The sequence below is a fragment of the Acomys russatus genome, chromosome 14, assembly GCF_903995435.1.
Source record: "Acomys russatus chromosome 14, mAcoRus1.1, whole genome shotgun sequence".
Classification (NCBI taxonomy): Eukaryota; Metazoa; Chordata; class Mammalia; order Rodentia; family Muridae; genus Acomys; species Acomys russatus.
In genome coordinates, this window is record NC_067150.1 from 6,581,504 (window position 1) to 6,599,759 (window position 18,256).

At 38.7% G+C, this 18,256-nt stretch overlaps 1 long non-coding RNA gene across 1 annotated transcript in view; it reads right to left on the reverse strand.

The window, feature by feature from the left end:
• Positions 1-6,147: 6,147 nt before the first annotated feature.
• The window catches only part of LOC127198111 (uncharacterized), a 470,570-nt gene continuing 458,461 nt past the window's right edge, over positions 6,148-18,256 (reverse strand). The window contains exon 3 of the long non-coding RNA XR_007831809.1: positions 6,148-6,463. This is a non-coding gene — a long non-coding RNA (uncharacterized LOC127198111). The remainder of the gene's footprint in view (positions 6,464-18,256) is intronic.

Consider the following 18,256-nt stretch of genomic DNA (forward strand, 5'->3'; position numbering starts at 1 on the left):
AATGTCTGTTGGTCTCAGGAAGCAGCTCTTACTGGAGGAGTCAGTACCTCACTGTGAACAGCATCACAGGCTACACACTAAGTGGACATTAAATATGGTTTCTCATCTGTGTCACCAATGAAGAACAATTTATGCTACATAGAAAGGAACTTTGCTATATGAATACTCTTATAATATTCTTCTCCCGTGTTCAGTATTTATAGCTGAATTAGCATAATTCCCAGCCACTGTCCCAGAGAACTAAGATAACTGAGGAAACTACTGGCCGGGATACTTTGTGTAACACAGAGAATCAGTTCACACCTTTCATTTTGTTGTTGCTCTTTCAAGCCTAGAGAATAAACAAAAAGTAATTCATAAGTAGCTGCCACGAGTCAGGAAATTTTCTTAGTAGTTCATATACAAAGGATGAATCCCACCGTCATTTCCTATTGCTATTTCTGCATTTACTTAGGCAATGACATGTTCTCTGAGAATCATTTTATTATTTTTACATTGAAAGTAACTTGGATTATTTTAATCCAACAGAGGCAAAAATGTTGATCTCTTTTTCCATATATGTACATACACACACACACACACACACCACACATATATAATATATATGCATGTGTGTTTGTGTTCACACTTGGATATATTCAAAATTACCTATAATATTATATACAATAATTATGATTTTTCTCAAAATGCTTCTTATAAACTTATAAAAATTTTACCTTTTACTGGAGGTAATTAATTAAATGTGGAAGACAATAATTTCCTGATTTTTAAAGCTTTTACTTTAAATACAGCTAGTAAATTTAGGCGATGTTCTTCTCATTTGCTACTATATCAAAAGCAAGAGTGCAGAGAAATATCCACTAGTCTTTGGCAAAAAGAACAGCAGGGCTTGGAAAAGCTTGTACATTGCGGTTAACACTTCTTGTTACTGCAGATACTGCCACCACATGGACCTATATAAATGTTTTGGAAGACTGGAAGGTACTATACCAGCTCCTGGGGAAGAAGAGTCACAAGCACGTTCACCAGGCTATGACCCCTGTGAGCTAAAATACCAACCAATCAGACAGGATATGCTACATTTATAACCAGTCACTTCCTGATGGGATGCAAGGACTTCTCCACAAAAGGAATCTCATTCCTTATACTGAAAACCAGCCAGAGAGAGACTCCACCATCCCTTTGGTAAACAGCTATGGGATGAAACTGTTTTCTAAATGTGTATGTTTATACTCAAAGGTCAAGGTGGCTGTCAGCCTTGATCAGAAAGGCTTCTATTTGTAATAGATTGTACATAGCATAGAGGCTTATAACTGGTCAAAATGCTGAACGTAAAAGAGCATGGAGTTTACTGTTCTTTGAATTGGACATCTTTATCACCTCTCTAAGGCTCAGGGAAGAATGTAAGAGCCTACGTATGGGGAGCAGTTCTGTGAAATCCCATCACCTGGACATGATGTCACTCAGAAATCCCATCATCTGGACATGATGTCACTCATCTCTGTTCAGTTCATGAATTCACAGCACCTGTGGTTACCTGAGCAAGATAAGCTCGTGATATTGAAAGCATACAAGAATCCGTGTCCTTGGGCATGAAGGCAATTTAAGTCCTGTCTCTAGTATGTGTTTGGGTCTTAAACACACACAAAAGGAATTATAACCATACACTTCTCTCCAAATCTTTTCCATTCTTTTATTTCTCCAAGCAGATCACTCTCCTTCTCATGAAGAAAAGGAGATACAAGCAGAGGGGCACATTTGCTTTATATATGCAAATTGATCTAACTAAAAGGTAGTTCTTCTTAGTCACTCATGTCTGAAGTGAAAAAAATTCAAGGTCAAAATAATCAAGACATGAAAGAGGCATTTTTTTGAAGTTACATATATTCTGGTCTCTCACAGCCATAGTTAAGAATAGAAGCTCCTGAGGAAACTTTATGACTGTTTTCTTAGATTTCACCCAATATTCTTGTTATTATGTTTGTGTTTCTATCCACAATAACAAATTAGATTTGTCTTTCTCCCCAATCTCCCTTTTATACCACAGTTTACCCAATGTTGAAAGGTTGGAAGCTGCTTCATCAAATACTTGGTCTCCATGGACAACTGGACTGGGTGTGGAATCAACAACAAGGAGGGACATTTTTCACACCTGGAAAAGTTTCCATGCACAGTTCACACTTAAGGAAAGAATCGTTTAAACAACACCTCCTCAAGGACAAAGCATTTATAAAGACTACTTGACATTCATCTACAGAAAAATGTCTTCATTCATGATTCATTATTTATTCAACATTTTATATACTGCAATGTAGACTCACTTGTACTTATTTTATTATTTCAGCCATCATGCAGTCATTTTAACTTTAATGTGTGGCACAAATGCACCAGTTTCAACTTGGGGGAGACATTTAGGTTTGTGTCATACTATCCTTATTGTTTTTCATTTTAAAATTTAGAAAATTGAAGTGTGTGTGTGTGTGTGTGTGTGTGTGTGTGTGTGTGTGTGTGTGTGTGTGTGTGTGCCTATGCCTATGCCAGGCTACTTGTCTTCCAGATTCCAGGGTTCTCCTGTTCCCCTCTCATCCTGCCACAGCGGCCCTGGAGTTACGGACATGTGCTCAGGTGTCCAGGTTTTGGTGTGTTCTTGGGAATGTGGACTGACTTTTTGCACTACATAGCAAACATTTTACCTGCTGGGCTATCTCCCAGCCCACACCTCTTGATGTCTCTTTTTTTTAAAGTAATGTTATTTGCCCTAGCACGTCCATGTTCCCAGGCACATAAGGTACTCTGAAGTGATTTATAGAGAGCATTTCGAGCTGAAGTCCTATAATCAGTCATTTCTGAAATACTCCTTGTTCCTTCAAGAACAAACTGAATAAAAAGAAAGAGCTTGACACTTTATGTGTCGTCTCTGCATGTGTGTCTTTTAGGATGACTGAAATAAAACAGCTCTGTGTATATGTACATAAATTTATGTATAGAAACATTTGTGTTTGTTTATAACATATATGAATACAAATGTACATACATACTAATACCCCAACAACTCTAGCCATTGCCACATGGATAACCCCAATAAATTGTGATCTTACACCTGTAGAGGTACAAATTCAGATCCATGATCTAACTTGGTGCAACTAGGTACATCAATCCCAACTGCACAACACGTTCAGCCTGTCAAATCATTAGATTTTAATTGTATAAAATTATTGTTGAAACTTGGAAATAAACACCATCATTAATTATTAATTAATGGATAATAACAATGCTCTTATGTATAGGTATATATGGATTTTCTTTTACTTTCTGATTTACATGCAACTACTGTCCATCTTTTCAAACCAGCTAGGTGGAAACTTAGTTGGAGAGGATCTGCTTCGTCATAGGGTAAGAATATTTGGATTTGTAACAAATTGTAAAGCTCTTTTGATTGATTGCACCAATTTGCAAGTTCACTGAAACTAGATGGAATTTAATCCAAAATCCTTACCAGCTTTTTAATATTTTTTTAAAAATTTAAGCTGATTTGTAACAACATGTCATTGTGTCTGGCTCTACTTGCATGTCTGATATCACTGTAAGGTCATGAGTCCCATGAGAAGCCCTTCCTGTAGCAGCAACCAGTTTTCAAACAAGGCTGAACTGTGTAAGGTCTCTTTTGTATTTCTCAGGAAAGCACACCCAGGAAATGGATGTATAAAGAAAATCTCAGGGTGTTTATCGGCTATATTTAGTCGTTCTTTCTTATTCAAAGACCCCCAATCATATTATACATACACATGGCATATAACTTAATTAGCCTCATTCTCATCTCAGTGATTAGTGTGGTAAAAATTTGTCACACAACGACACATACATCTAACATAAAGCAGTAACAATGCACACTAAAAACAAGACAGAAGATGATAAAATATTACACCATAGGAACTGATTAAACATCAGCAGATGTAGACCATGGTAAAGACTTCAAATATAAGCATTCCTGAATATGATCCTTTCAAGTAGTTACTAGTTCTCTTAGGCAGATCTCTAAAATTAATTCATTATAAAATTATGAAAATCAATTCATTCTAAAATACCACTATATTTGCTCCATATTAAATGCAGGTATGGTGAAAAAGTTTAAATTCCTTCCATTGTTTCATTTTTTTCTGCTGTCAATGACAACTTGATACCCACACAAACTTGAGAAGCAGCAGAGATCCCAGGCAAGACATAGCACTCTTCTATTCTCTAAAATACATGGCATATCTTCCTTGAAGGAAGTATTTAGTTGGAAAAATATCTATTATTGGGTGAGTTCAAGAGAAAGCAACTTTGTCTGCTAATGTCGACCTTCAGCACTGTCAACTCACAGATGAAAACAACAAACTGACAGCTCATGAGTTCAAACACCCAGAGAAGATATGGGAGAAGCAGAGTGACGTCAGCGGAAGGGTAATACCACACAGACAGTAACAGAATCAGGTAGAAACAGCTTTCAGGAGACTTGTTTTTTAAGTGATCATGGTATCAATGAACTTTGATTTTCATTTCAGGCCCAGGATCTTTGATACACACTTTTCAAAGTGACACACTGGCCTCTCCCAGCATCTTATACAGGTCCCAACCTTCACATCTTTTCTTACACTTACTGTTTAAAAGCAATGTTTACAATAAATAATATTACTGATAAATGAATAATTAATGTGTTGGTGGCTTTGCAGTTAGTCAATTGCCAGTATTCGGATGAAAGGCTTCTATACACAGATTTAAGTAACATGTAATATATTCAAGTGTGCTTAGTGGTATATCTTATCGTATATTGATTTATAGAAGTTAAATGTCAAACTTATCTCTCCACACACAGAGACAACTTCAGATTTCAATAAGCATATTGGTAGCACTTTGTGATGCAGAGATAGGGTTGTAAAATACTCACATATTGTATGTATTTCATGGGAGGTTTTGCACACATGGAGAAGGAAGGGGCGACAAGCCGAAAGGTATTGTATAATTGCTAGGAGAAGCATAGCTCTATGATTGTAAACTTTATGCTTTCTTCTCACTAGGTGTGATCTTCTACCTGCACTGTTCGACAGTTTGCACCTTTCTTTGGGAAACACTGTAACACGCAAAATGTGATCCTGTAGGAGAAGGTATTTGATTCGTTGACACACAAACACAATTTGTATACTTTCAACCATTATTAATACAGTATGTTATAAGTGTTAGGAGTGCATGGCCCGACATGTAAAATGAACATTGTGTATATGGCTGTATCATCCGCATTTCCACATACTAAACAGTACGTATATATGTATGTTATGTGGACAATGTTTCTATAAAACACTGGTTCATTATATATAAAAAATAAGTGTCATTCTACTAAAACTTTATTTGGGATAATTACTAAGTTATAAATAGGTTTGTAAATGATAAAAATAATACTCTAAAAAGATGGTAGCCACACTTTTAAGACTTACCATTATGCCTAACAATCTTTATTTACAGTACAAACACCGAGTACAATTTAATAAACATCTCCATATAATGTGGTTATCACAAAAATTATGATATTTGATTTCTAAACACTCTTAAAACAAATAAGCCTGAGTATATCAATTTATGATATATTGAGATTATTGCTCAAAATAAAATAAACTTTTTTTTTCAGAATTTAATATCTTATTTGGATCCAACAACAGATAAAGTCAATACAGAGTCAAAAAAGCTGTGATAAGTAGATAAATATATTAACATATGCCTCAACAACGTTATAAAGAAGGCCATAAGAGGGCTAGTGGGTACTGGGAATTGTCACCAGACCTCTACATGCAGACTGTCATATATGTGTGCTAGAGAACACACACACACACACACACACACACACACACACACACACACACACACCACACATGAGAGAGAGAGAGAGAGAGAGAGAGAGAGAGAGAGAGAGAGAGAGAGAGAGAGAAAGAGTGGAGGGAAAGAATAATTATATGTGCTTAAAAATAAGATTGTATGTGTAAAATAAAGCAACATACCCCTGTTTGACAGGAAACACTTTACATTGCAAAGTGACCCGTGTATCCTTTATCCAAAGCTTCTGAATGCTAACAATGGTCGAAAGGGAAGGTCAGTAAGGTAGATACTTATTCAGTATTTTTATAATGTACTTCATTATTGAGCTTTGTGAATATTCTGCAATGTTGGCAAGCTTGCTTAGTTCTAAGAAACAATATCTGTATTAGCATAAATTATAACCAACATAAACAAAACTTTGTGAGAAGATCATCATACAGTTTTCTTAACTGAGAATTAATAAAAACCAAATGATTAGACATGCATTTTACCTGACAGACACCTGGTGATAGACAAGAACAAAATTAGTCTCCATGAGGAAGCCATGCTTGGTCACTGGACTCTTCTGGATCCCAGTGTGGTGATCAACACTGATGTTTCCTCATGGAAGAAGATCCTGTTGAGAGAGATATAGTTTTAAAAAACAAAGAAAGCCCTCTTTTCCCCCAAATCTCATATATATCTTTGAGGTTGGGTATATATAACATTCCTATTTCCTTGGTTAAAGATCCCACTACTGTGAGAAAACATCACGACAAAAAGCAACTTGAGGAGAAAGGATTTGTTTCATCTTATAACTTGCAGTGCACCATTGGAAAAATCAGGGAAGAAATTCAAGGTGGGAGCATGGAGGCAGGAGCTACTACAGAGGTGATGGCGGAGGGCTGCTTACTGACTTGCTCTCATGGAGCTCCCAGCCCTATTTCCTGTCCACCCACAGTGCCACTGATCATAGTGAGCTGGGCTCTCTCACATCAGATATCAATCAAGAAAACGGACAACAGACTTGCACACAGGCCAGTTTGTTAGGGAATTTTTCTCAACTGAGGTTCCCACTTTCTTTTTTTTAAATATATTTTATTAATTTATTCATATTACATCACAATTGTTATCCCATCCCTTGTATCCTCCCATTCTTCCCTCTCCTTTTTTCCCCTTACTCCCTCCCCTACTACTGTGACTAAGGGGGACCGACTCTCCCTGTATATGCTGATAGGGTATCAAGTATCTTCTTGGTAGCCTGCTATCCTTCCTTTGAGTGCTGCCAGGCCTCCCCATCCAGGGGACGTGGTCAAATATGGGGCACCAGAGTTCATGTGAGAGTCAGATCTCACTCTCCACTCAACTGTGGAGAATGTCCTGTCCATTGGCTAGATGTGGGTAGGGGCTCGAAGTTTACTGCCTGTATTTTCCTTGGCTGGTGCCATAGCTTGAGCAGGACCCATGGGCACAGATCTTCTAGGTTTCTAGGACCCTCTGGATCCTTCTATTTACTCATTCTCCCATGCTTCTCTCAAAATGACACAACAGTAGCCAGCACACCTACTGGTGATATTAAAGTAAGTTCTGCTACTGGTCAGTTAACATGCAACACAAAAAATCCTTCAGAAAATGGATAAACTGTTTCTAACTTCTTCTGCTGAATATTCCCTTGCAGACAGTAAAAACATCAGGGTCTAAGAGGGATGACTTTTCCTCAGAGGGCGTGTATAATTATTTATTACACTAGACAAACTATTGGACTTGAAGCACAAGAGCAAAGCACAGGTACCATTAATGTGCACTCCTGGTTTAGAAAGAAACTGATGATCAGTTAGCCAAGAGATTTTACACACCGTGCCTGGAGCTCATGGAACCCTCCACAGGGGACGGTCTCATTTAATTATTAATGTCAACTGCCTTTGTTTATCACTCTAGTGATTATCTGTAGTGTGTTACCATCCTCTCCTTTGGTGCTTAATATCTCACAGCATCTTTTGCTAGTTGGAACCTGAGGGAAATAAGGGTTTTTCATGAATATTTAATAATTTTTGTAATGCTATTTTTATAACAATAAGCAGAATAGCACATTGATATCTTTTGGTTTCAATTTCTGCCCTGAAAGGAAGAATAAACATGAAAAGAATGTAAATCTATAATGCCAAACTTTCTGCAACAATGTGACCAATATGCCTTGGAAATTCTTATTTTTATACTAAGTTGAAAATTTCAAGTGTCAGATGTGATTTGTTGTCACCAAAGTCTCCATTCGGTTTAGAGGCAATTGCACAGTGCTTTGATGGTTTTAACATAATTGTGCTCTTGATGTGGGTTTTCCTTCTGAACTTTGGATTTGAGGCTATCTCTGTCTTCTGGAATAAATCTTTAAATGTAGACATGCAGTTCTCCCTAACTAGGTTATAATTTAATATGTCAAACCAAAAAAAGAGACTCTCTTGTTACTTCTTCTCACTGAAAAAGTTACTTTCATTTTATTTATATTTTGAAGTCTAAGCCTGCTAGTCTAATTTTGAGATCAGTGATCAAAGTAAGAAGAAAGTTGAGTATGAATTATGGTGTACTGATTTACACATATCTCCCATCAATAAAAGTTACTTTCTGTCATCTTTTTTATGTGTAACTATCATGAACAAATAAAACTTGAAGTACCCATTAAAAGGCTTAAAGCTAATTTTCAAAATTTAAAGTCATTTTATTATTTAAATATTATTTAAATATTAGGTAGTATTCCTCTTCCAAAAAGAAGAGAAACTTTAATGCATGACAAAGATGTGGAGAGTAGAATGGAAGCCTTAAAATTGTTCCCACTATGTTCTAACATCCTCTATTTGTTTTATTATTCATCCTCAGCAAATACAGATAGTATGGAGGACCTACATGCTGCCCCATGGGAAAGTCCAAGGAGAACCCCAAAATCACATGTCTGCACACAGAGCGCACATGAGAGCAACAGGCAAAGACCCAAACAGCAGGAGAGTGGTAAATCCCAGACTGTTATAGACAAACTATTATTCCATGTTTTTTCTTATAATATATAAATTTTGGTACGCTGGATTTAATACAAAATAATTCATTTTATATTAAAGGTCTTTTATAAAGTGTGTGTGTATGTGTATGTGTGTGTGTGTGTTTGTGTGTGTGAGAGAGAGAGAGAGAGAGAGAGAGAGAGAGAGGGGGGGGGGAGGGAGGGAGAGAGAGAGAGAGAGAGAGAGAGAGAGAGGGAGGGAGGGAGAGAGAGAGAGAGAGAGAGAGAGAGAGAGAGAGAGAGAGAGAGAGAGAATGTGTGCATGCGTGCCTGCATGTGTGTATGTGTGTGTGGTGTGTTCATTATGAAGAACCAGTACTTGATTCATGGAATTTGAAAACATCAAAAACATTGCTCTTTAAAATGCATTTCTTAAAAGATACCAAATTGGACTCCTTTCTATTTTCTTTTCTTAATTGTGCTTTCTTTGTACCGGCTCCCCCATTTGACGACTTCCTCTTGGTGGGGAGGCCTGCTGCCACTCAGAGGAAGGGGAAGCCGGCTATCAGGATGAGACCTAATAGGCTGCGTTCATAGGTGGAGGAGGAGGTCCCTTTCTGTCACAGGTCTAGGGGAGGGGAATAGATGAAAGAGGGAGGGATCGGGGAGCAGGAAGGTACAAGTGAGGGAATAACAATCAGGATGTAATCTGAATAATAAAATTTAATTAAAAAAAGAAGTAAAAAAGTATTGCATCGAGCTGTAAGGTTATAAAACTGTAAAGAATTTACAGGATTTTCTTGAAAAAAAAAAAAAGATATCTTATGACTTAAATTAAGTGAACAGAGGTAATAAAACAAGATAACTTATCACAAATATGTTAAGTCCATGCTAGATGACAGGTTAATTCATCACTGAGCATTTGCTCCTGAAGGTAAAGGAAAGAGTGTGCACTTAGGAATGTCTTGTCAGTGATGAACAGTCAGCACCTTACACTGCACTATACTGCAGGGAGAGACCACAAAGGCACATATACTCATTTCAAAACATTTTTAAAAAACCTCATGTTTTATGAGAATATGCTGTAGTTCTCAGCAGCCAGCACAATGCACACCTGTTATATTGAAGGCCAGTGTTTGCTTTTCATTTGCCCCTGGTTTATTACAAACCTTTGAAAGTCAAATTATGGTACTAGCATCAGCAACATTCCTCAGAAAGAATGAATCATTGTGAGGTTGACCACATAGACAAGTATTTAAAACATCAAATAGTATGGCAGAATATGGGTTGCGTAAGATAAACGATGTAATAAAATATTACTACATAATTACAAGTCACGCTTGCTCTTAAAGGCACACATAGCAAAATGTTTTCTAGGTGGTCTAGGTTCAAGGAGGCAGACATAGAGATTGAAATAGAGGGAGGGAGGGAGGAAAGGAAGGAGAAAAGAGGGATAGAGGAAAGGAGCTAGAGGGGTAAGGGGAGGGAGGGAGGAGAGAGGGATAGAGAGAGAAGAGAGAGAGTGCTTAGGACGTCATGGTCAGAATCCTCTCACTAACAGATTGCTGCTCTCTGCCCACCTTTCTACCTCTTCCTCTCTTCCCTTACTCCTCTCCCCTCCCCTACAATAGTTCTGCCAGGTTATATCTCAAGATGTTTCAGGCTGTATCATACCTCTGATTCTGTGTTTTATTCTTAATGAAGTAAAAAATAATGATATAGTTGTCAATCCTTCGGACTTGATTTTGCAAGTTACTAGGCTACCCCACCAACCCACACTGAGGCTTCTACAGAGGTGCCTCTGTCCTCTCTCTGAACTTCTCTGTTACTATAGGTGCCTTCAACTTCTTGAAGACAGGTACTTCCAGAAACTTCTTTTAGTTTCCTTAAAATAATAAGGTACCTTCTCTTCAATGTATAGACCCTTCACCACTTTATTCTTCTTTGCAGTGGTTAGTGCCCAAGGTGGCTTTGGTATTCACTGATTGTCTTGCCATCCTCCTTGAATGTCATATTGAAAAAAGCAAACATATTTGTCTTATTCATCTTTATAGACATAGTACCCAATAGAATAACTTGTATTTAGAAAAAAATTCAATTAATGCATACTGAACAATTTAAAGTTTATCCAATGCATTTCTTATTGAAAAATAATGTGCGTTGGTTCAGACAGCTGGTTAAAATGGGGTCAGACCTATGCCACCCTTGGTTGTCTCATTCTATGCTGGAGTCTACAGCAGCAAAAACATTTGGAAGCACCTCACCTAACAGTGCAGTTACTCCCAAGTGAACCAAAAAACCCAAACCAAACTAAAACAAACAAAACAAAAAATCCTGAAAATATTTCAGAGTTCACTAGTAGAATTTAACTCTAAATCACTGACTAATCTTACTACAGAGAAATAAATTCTCTTAGGGCTAGAAAGATGTTTCAAATCTTAAGAGCATGTATTGATCCCACAAAGAACTGGGGTTATGTTACCAGCAGTCATTGAGAAAGCCAACAACTCTAATCCTGGCTCCAGAAAACCTGACCCCCCTCCTCCTGTCTCATGTGCTGAGACCCCTACAAATACACATAATGAAAAATGAAATAAAGATGCAGATCCAAGATGGCGGTGAGCAGCGTGGAGTATGTTTAGAAGCTCCAGTAAATGATTCAGGGAATTGCACGGAATTCTGAACCAGGAACACCAAGCTCTCAACCCCACTAGAGCGGGAGTATTCCACAGTTTGAAAGGACCAAAATACAGAAAACCTGAGTATCCCTGCACACAGGAGAAGCACAGATTTTCTTGGACTAGAGTGGCAGAGGCGGCAGTTGAGGTTTGCAGCTGGAAACCCTTTGTGGTAACCGGTGGGAATTGCTAAAGGAGAAGGAACCTTGGTGAAAGATTTGGGCTCCTGTACCCTAGCTGAACTCAGCGCATGGTTTGGGCCCCATGACCCAATCTCAACTCTGTGTGCATGGCTCCTGTCCTAAGACCCAAACTAGACTTGGAGCACGGTTCAGCTCCCTGAGACTCTAGTTGTACTCTGCCTACGGTTTGGTCCCAGAGTCCCTAGTTGGACATGGTAGGCAGTTTGGGCCCAGCGACTCAAGCTGAGCTTAGTGCGCATTCGCAGCCCTGAGACACTGGCTGGACTAGGGTCCGGATTGGGCCCAGAGTCCCTGGCTGAATTCAGCACGCAGTTAGGGTCCAGAGTCCCTGGCTGAGCTTGGCGGAAAGTTTGGGCCCAGAGACTCTAGCTGAGTTCGGTGTGTGGTTTGGGACCAGAGCCCCTGGCTGAGCTTGGTTCATGGTCCCAGCCCTGAGACTTTGGCTGGACTCAGCCCACAGATTGGGCCCAGAGTCCCTAACTGAATTTGCCCTGCAGTTTGGGTCCAGAGTCCCTGGCTGAGCTAGGTGGGCGGTCCTGACTCTGGTGCAGTTTGGGCCCAGAGTCCCTAGCTGAGTATGGTGGGAAGTTTAGACCCAGAGACTCTGCCTGAGTTCAGCTTGCAGTCCAGGCCCTGAGACTCTAGATAGACTTGGCAAGCTCAGTGTGCAGCTTGGGCCCAATACCCTGGTTGAACTCAGCACTAACTGTACTAAGTGTATGGATTAGGCTCAGAGACCCGTTTGGGTCCAGAGACTGGTTTGGGTCCAGAGATGTGAACTGGACTCAGTGTGTGTGCATTTTGAGCCCCATGACACTAACCTGGACTCTGTGAGTGGTCTGGGTCCCAAAACGCTACCAGAAACCACAGACCAGTGGAGCAGCACAGTTCCAGGACTAAGGAAATTTCAGGGAGACAGGGAATAGAGTGGCTATTAGACCCTCTCTGACCAGCTTCAGTCCCTGGAAAGCTCCAGTGCTACAAGGGGACCCAGAAGGCTGTGGGCACTTTGGCTTGACCCAACATATGTTCAGAGATCCAGGACAATTACAGGATCCACAGTACAGGGGAGCTGGGGATCACAGGCTTTGAGAGACCCAAACTACAGGGCTAGCCTCCTGCAATCCAGACCAGTGAAGCATCAGCGCTTCTGGCCTAGGGAAATAGTGAGAAAATGGGTGAATCTATCACCAGACTCCCTCCACCCAACTCCAGAAGCTACTTGCCAAAAACAGAGATGGCAAGATGCCTAAAGGACAGCATAAAATCATACACCAAAAACCCCAAAGCAATATGGCGTCTCCAGATTCCAGCTACCCCAAAGAAAACAACCCAGAGTACTCAAACAAAATGGAAATACAAGAAAACGACTTCAAATCCTTAGTAATGAGAATGATAATAGGGGAAACAAATAAAATTCGTAATCAAATGCAGGAAGACACAGCCAAAAAGGTGGAAGACATAAAAGAGGCCTATAGAGAGGCACTGGAAAAAATTCAGGAAAATAAAAACAATCAGATGAAGGAAATCAATAAAATGGTTCAAGCTCTGAAGGCCTATAAAGAGGCAATGGAAGAAACTCAGGAATATATAAACAATTAGATGAAAAAAATAAATAAAACAGTTCAGGATCTGAAGATGAAAATGAATTCAATGATAAACACACAGAAGAAAAATGGGCACACGAGAGCTCAGAGAAGAAGGTGAGCAACACAGAGGTGAGCCTTTCTAACAGAATCCAAGAGATGGAGGAACGACTCTCAGGTCTAAAAGATACAATCGTAGATCTTGAAGCAACCATTAAAGAAAATGTGAAATCTGGAAAAATCCTGACACAAAACATGCAAGAAATCAAGAACATCATGAAAAGAAGAAATCTGAGGATAATAGGCATTGAGGAAAGAGAAGATGCCAGACTCCAAGGCCCATAAAATATTCTCAACAAAATCATAGAAGAAAATTTTCCCAATCTAAAGAAAGAGACGCATATAAACATACAAGAAGCCTACAGAACACCAAATAGAATAGACCAGAAAAGAAAAACTGCCAGTCACATAATAATCAAAACACAAAATATACAGAACAAAGAAAACATATTAAAAGCTGAAAGGAAAAAAGACCAAATATCATTTAATGGCAAACCTATCAGAATTACACCTGATTTCTCAGCAGAGACCATAAAAGCCAGAAGGGCCTGGACAGAGATCCTGGAAACCCTAAGAGACCACAGATGCCATGCCAGACTACTTTACCCAGCACAACTATAACCATTGACAGAGAAAACAAAATATTTCATGACAAAAACAAGTTCAAACAGTACCTATCCACAAATCCTGCTTTCTAGAAGGAAAACTCCACGCCAAAGGGACAAGCTACAAACAAAACTACACAGGATATAGATAACAATACCATGGTAAAAACACAACCACACAAACACTCTACTAGAACCAACATCAAAATTAAGACTCTTTACAGTCACTGGTCATTAATATCCCTCAACATTAATGGTCTCAGTTCTCTAGTAAAAAAAAACGCAGACTAATTGACTGGATGTATAAACAAGATCCAACATTCTTCTGCATTCAAGAAACACATCTCACCCATAAAGATAGACATTACCTCAGGGTGAAAGGCTGAAAAATAATATTTTAGCAAATAGTCACAAGAAGCAAGCAGGTGTAGCCATTTTAATATTTAACAAAATAGACTTTCAACCAAAATTAATCAAAAGGAATGAGGAAGGATACTTCATACTCATCAGAAGTAAAGTCAATCAAGATGACATCACAATTCTGAACATCTATGCTCCCACTACAAGGGCACCCACATTTTAAAAAGATCTATTAACAAAGCTTAAACCACATATTTATCCCCTCACAATAATAGTGGGAGACTTCAATACCCCACTCTCACTGAAGGATAGGTCATTGAAACAGAAACTAAGCAGAGAAATAAGATCATTGACCAATGCCATGAATCAAATGGACGTAACAGATACCTACAGAACCTTTCACCCAAACAAAAAGGAATATACTTTCTTCTCTGCACCCCATGGAACCTTCTCCAAAATTGAGCACATAGTAGGTCACAAAGCAAGCCTCAACAGATACAAGAGGATTAAAATAATACCATGTATCCTGTCAGATCACCATGGTCCTAGGCTGCACTTCAACAACAACAGAAATAACAAAAAGTCTACACATACATGGAAACTAAGCAACTCTGTACTTAATGACACTAGGGTCAGGGAAGAAATAAAGAAAGAAATTAAGGACTTCCTGAAATTAAATGAAAATGAAAAAACAACATACCCATATTTGTGGGATACATTGAAAGCAGTGTTAAGAGGAAAATTTATAGCATTAAGTGCCTTTATAAAGAAATTGGAAACATCCCACATAAGCAACTTAATGAAACAGCTGGAAGCCCTAAAAAAAAAGAAGCAGAAACACCCACAAGGAGTAGATGTCTGGAAACAATCAAACTCAGGGCTGAATTTAATAAATTAGAAACTAAGAAAGCAGTTCAAAGAATCAACAAAACCAAGAGCTGGTTCTTTGAGAAAATCAACAAGATAGACAAACCATTAGCCAAACTAACTAAAAGGCAGAGAGACAGTATCCAAATCAACAAAATCAGAAAATGAAGACATAACTACAGACACTGAAGAAATACAAAGAATCATAAGATCCTACTTCGAAGGCATATATGCCACAAATTTGAAAATCTAAGGGAAATGGATGATTTTCTTGATCAATTTCACTTGCCAAAATTGAGTGAAGAACAGATAAACAAGGTAATAGTCTCATTTCTCCTACAGAAATAGAAGCAATCATTGATAGTCTCCCAACCACGAAAAGACCAGGGCCAAATGGTTTCACTGCAGAATTCTACCAGACCTTCAAGGATGTGCTAATACTGATACTCTACAAGCTACTCCAAAAGATAGAAATGGATGGAATATTACCAAATTTATTCTATGAGGCCATAGTCACATTGATACCTAAACCTCACAAAGACCCAACAAAGAAAGAGAATTTCAGACCAATTTCTCTTATGAACATTGATGCAAAAATACTCAATAAAATACTTGCAAAATGAATTCAAGAACATATCAAAGATATCATTCACCATGACCAGGTAGGCTTCATTCCAGGCATGCAGGGATGGTTTAATATATTAAATCCATCTATGTCATCCACCATATAAACAAACTGAAAATAAAAAACCACATGATCATCTCCTTAGATTCAGAGAAAGCATTTGATGAAATCCAACACCCATTCATGTTTAAAGTTTTGGAGAGATCAGGGATACAAGGCCCATACCTCAACATAATAAAGGCTATAAACAGCAAGCTTATAGCCAAAGTCAAATTAAATGGTGAGATATTTAAGGAAATTCCTCTAAAATCGGGAATAAGACAATGTTGCTCACTCTCTCCATATCTATTCAATATAGTACTGGAATTTCTAGCCAGAGCAATAAGACAAAAAAAAGGAGATCAAGAGGATCCAAATGGGAAAGGAGGAAGTCAAATTATCCCTATTTGCAGATGATATGATAGTGTACATAAGTGACTCCCAAAATTCCACCAGAGAACTCCTACAGCTGATAAACACCTTTAGCAAATTGGCTCAATACAAAATTAACTCAAAAAGTCAGTAGCCTTCCTATATACAAATGACAAGCATGCAGAGGAAGAAATTAGGAAAACTATACCCTTCACATTAGCCACAAGCAATATAAAATATTTAAGAGTTACTCCAACCAAGCAAGTGAAGGACTTGTTTGAAAAAAATTTCAAAACTCTGAAGAAAGAGATTGAAGATGACATGATAAGGTGGAATGCTCATCCTTGTTCATGGATCGGGAGAATTAACATAGTAAATATGGCTATCTTACCACAAGCAACTTGAGATTCAATGCAATTTTTTAAAGACATTGAAAATTCAATTCTGAACATCATATGGAAAGAGAAAATACCTAGAATAGCTAAACCAATTTTGTACAATAAAAGATCCTCCGGAGGAATCTCCATACCTGATCTCAAGCTATGCTCTAAAGCAACACTAATTAAAACAGCATGATACTTGGCACAGCCACAGGCTGGTTGATCAGTGGAATTTAATTGAAGACCCAGATATGAATCCACACACATTTGGTCACTTGATTTTTGACAAAGAAGCCAAATCCATTTAATGGAAAAAGGATAGCATCTCCAACAAATGCTGCTGGTCTAACTGGATGTCTGCGTATTAAAAAATGCAATTGGACCCATATTTGTCATCATGCACAAAACTAAAATCCAAATGGATCAAAAACCTCATCATAAAACCAGAGAAAATAAGTCAGTTAGAAGAAAAAGTGAGGAAGAGCCTGGAACACATTGGCACAGGAGACAGCTTCCTGAACAGAACACCAACAGCCCAGGCCGTAAGATCAACAATTAATAAATGGGACCTCATGAGGCTGAGAAGCTTCTGAAAGGCAGGAGGAGACATTGTCAACAGCACAAAGTGACAGCCTACAGACTGGGAAAAGATCTCCACCAACCCAGCTATTCCACTCCTTGGAATATGCCCAGAAGATGCTCCAGCGCACAACAAGAAAATTTGCTCAACCATGTTCATAGCAGCCTTATTCATAATAGCCAGAACTTGGAAACAGCCTAAGTGTCCCTCAGTAGAAAAATGGATAAAGAAACAGTGGTACAATTACACTACGGAATACTACTCAGCTATTAAAAACAAGGAATTCCCAAAATTTGTGGCCAAATGGATTGAACTAGACATGATCATAATGAGTGAGTTAACCCAGAAGCAGAAAGAGTCAAGTGGTATATACTCACTTATATCTGCATGCTAGCCGAAGGGATATGTTCCATGCAAGTCTTCCCTTACCAGGAAAGTGGGACAGAGGGGAGGACATCCTATTGGGACTCTAAGTGAGGGAAGCATTGGAGAATGGGGAAATAAAAGGACCCAGAAGTTCCTAGAAACCTACAAGAAGAACATTATGATGGGCAGATCTGGGCCCACAGGTCCTGCTCAAACTATGACACCAGCCAAGGACAATACATGCAGTAAGCTTTGAATCCCTACCCAGAACAAGCCAATGGACAGGACATTCTCCACAGTGGAGTGGAAAGTGGGGTCTGACTTCCACACGTACTCTGGTGCCCCATATTTGACCATGTCCCCTGGATGGGGAGACCTGGTGGCACTCAGAGGAAGGATAGCAGGCTACCAAGAAGAGACTTGATACCCTATGAGCATATACAGGAGGAGGAGGTCCCCCTCAGGCACTGTCATAGGGGAGGGGAGTAAGGGAAAAATTGGAGGAAGGGAGGAATGGGAGGATACAAAGGATGAGATAACCACTGAGGTGTAATATGAATAAATTAATAAAGTATATCTTTAAAAAAGAAAAAAATGAAATAAAATAAATGAAGCCTTTCTTTTCTGATAACACAGATTCTCTTGAGTAAACAGTACCATCTAGGTCATATTTACAAGAAACTGTGGAATACCAACTGGTCTGCCGTGCATCATATACAACTC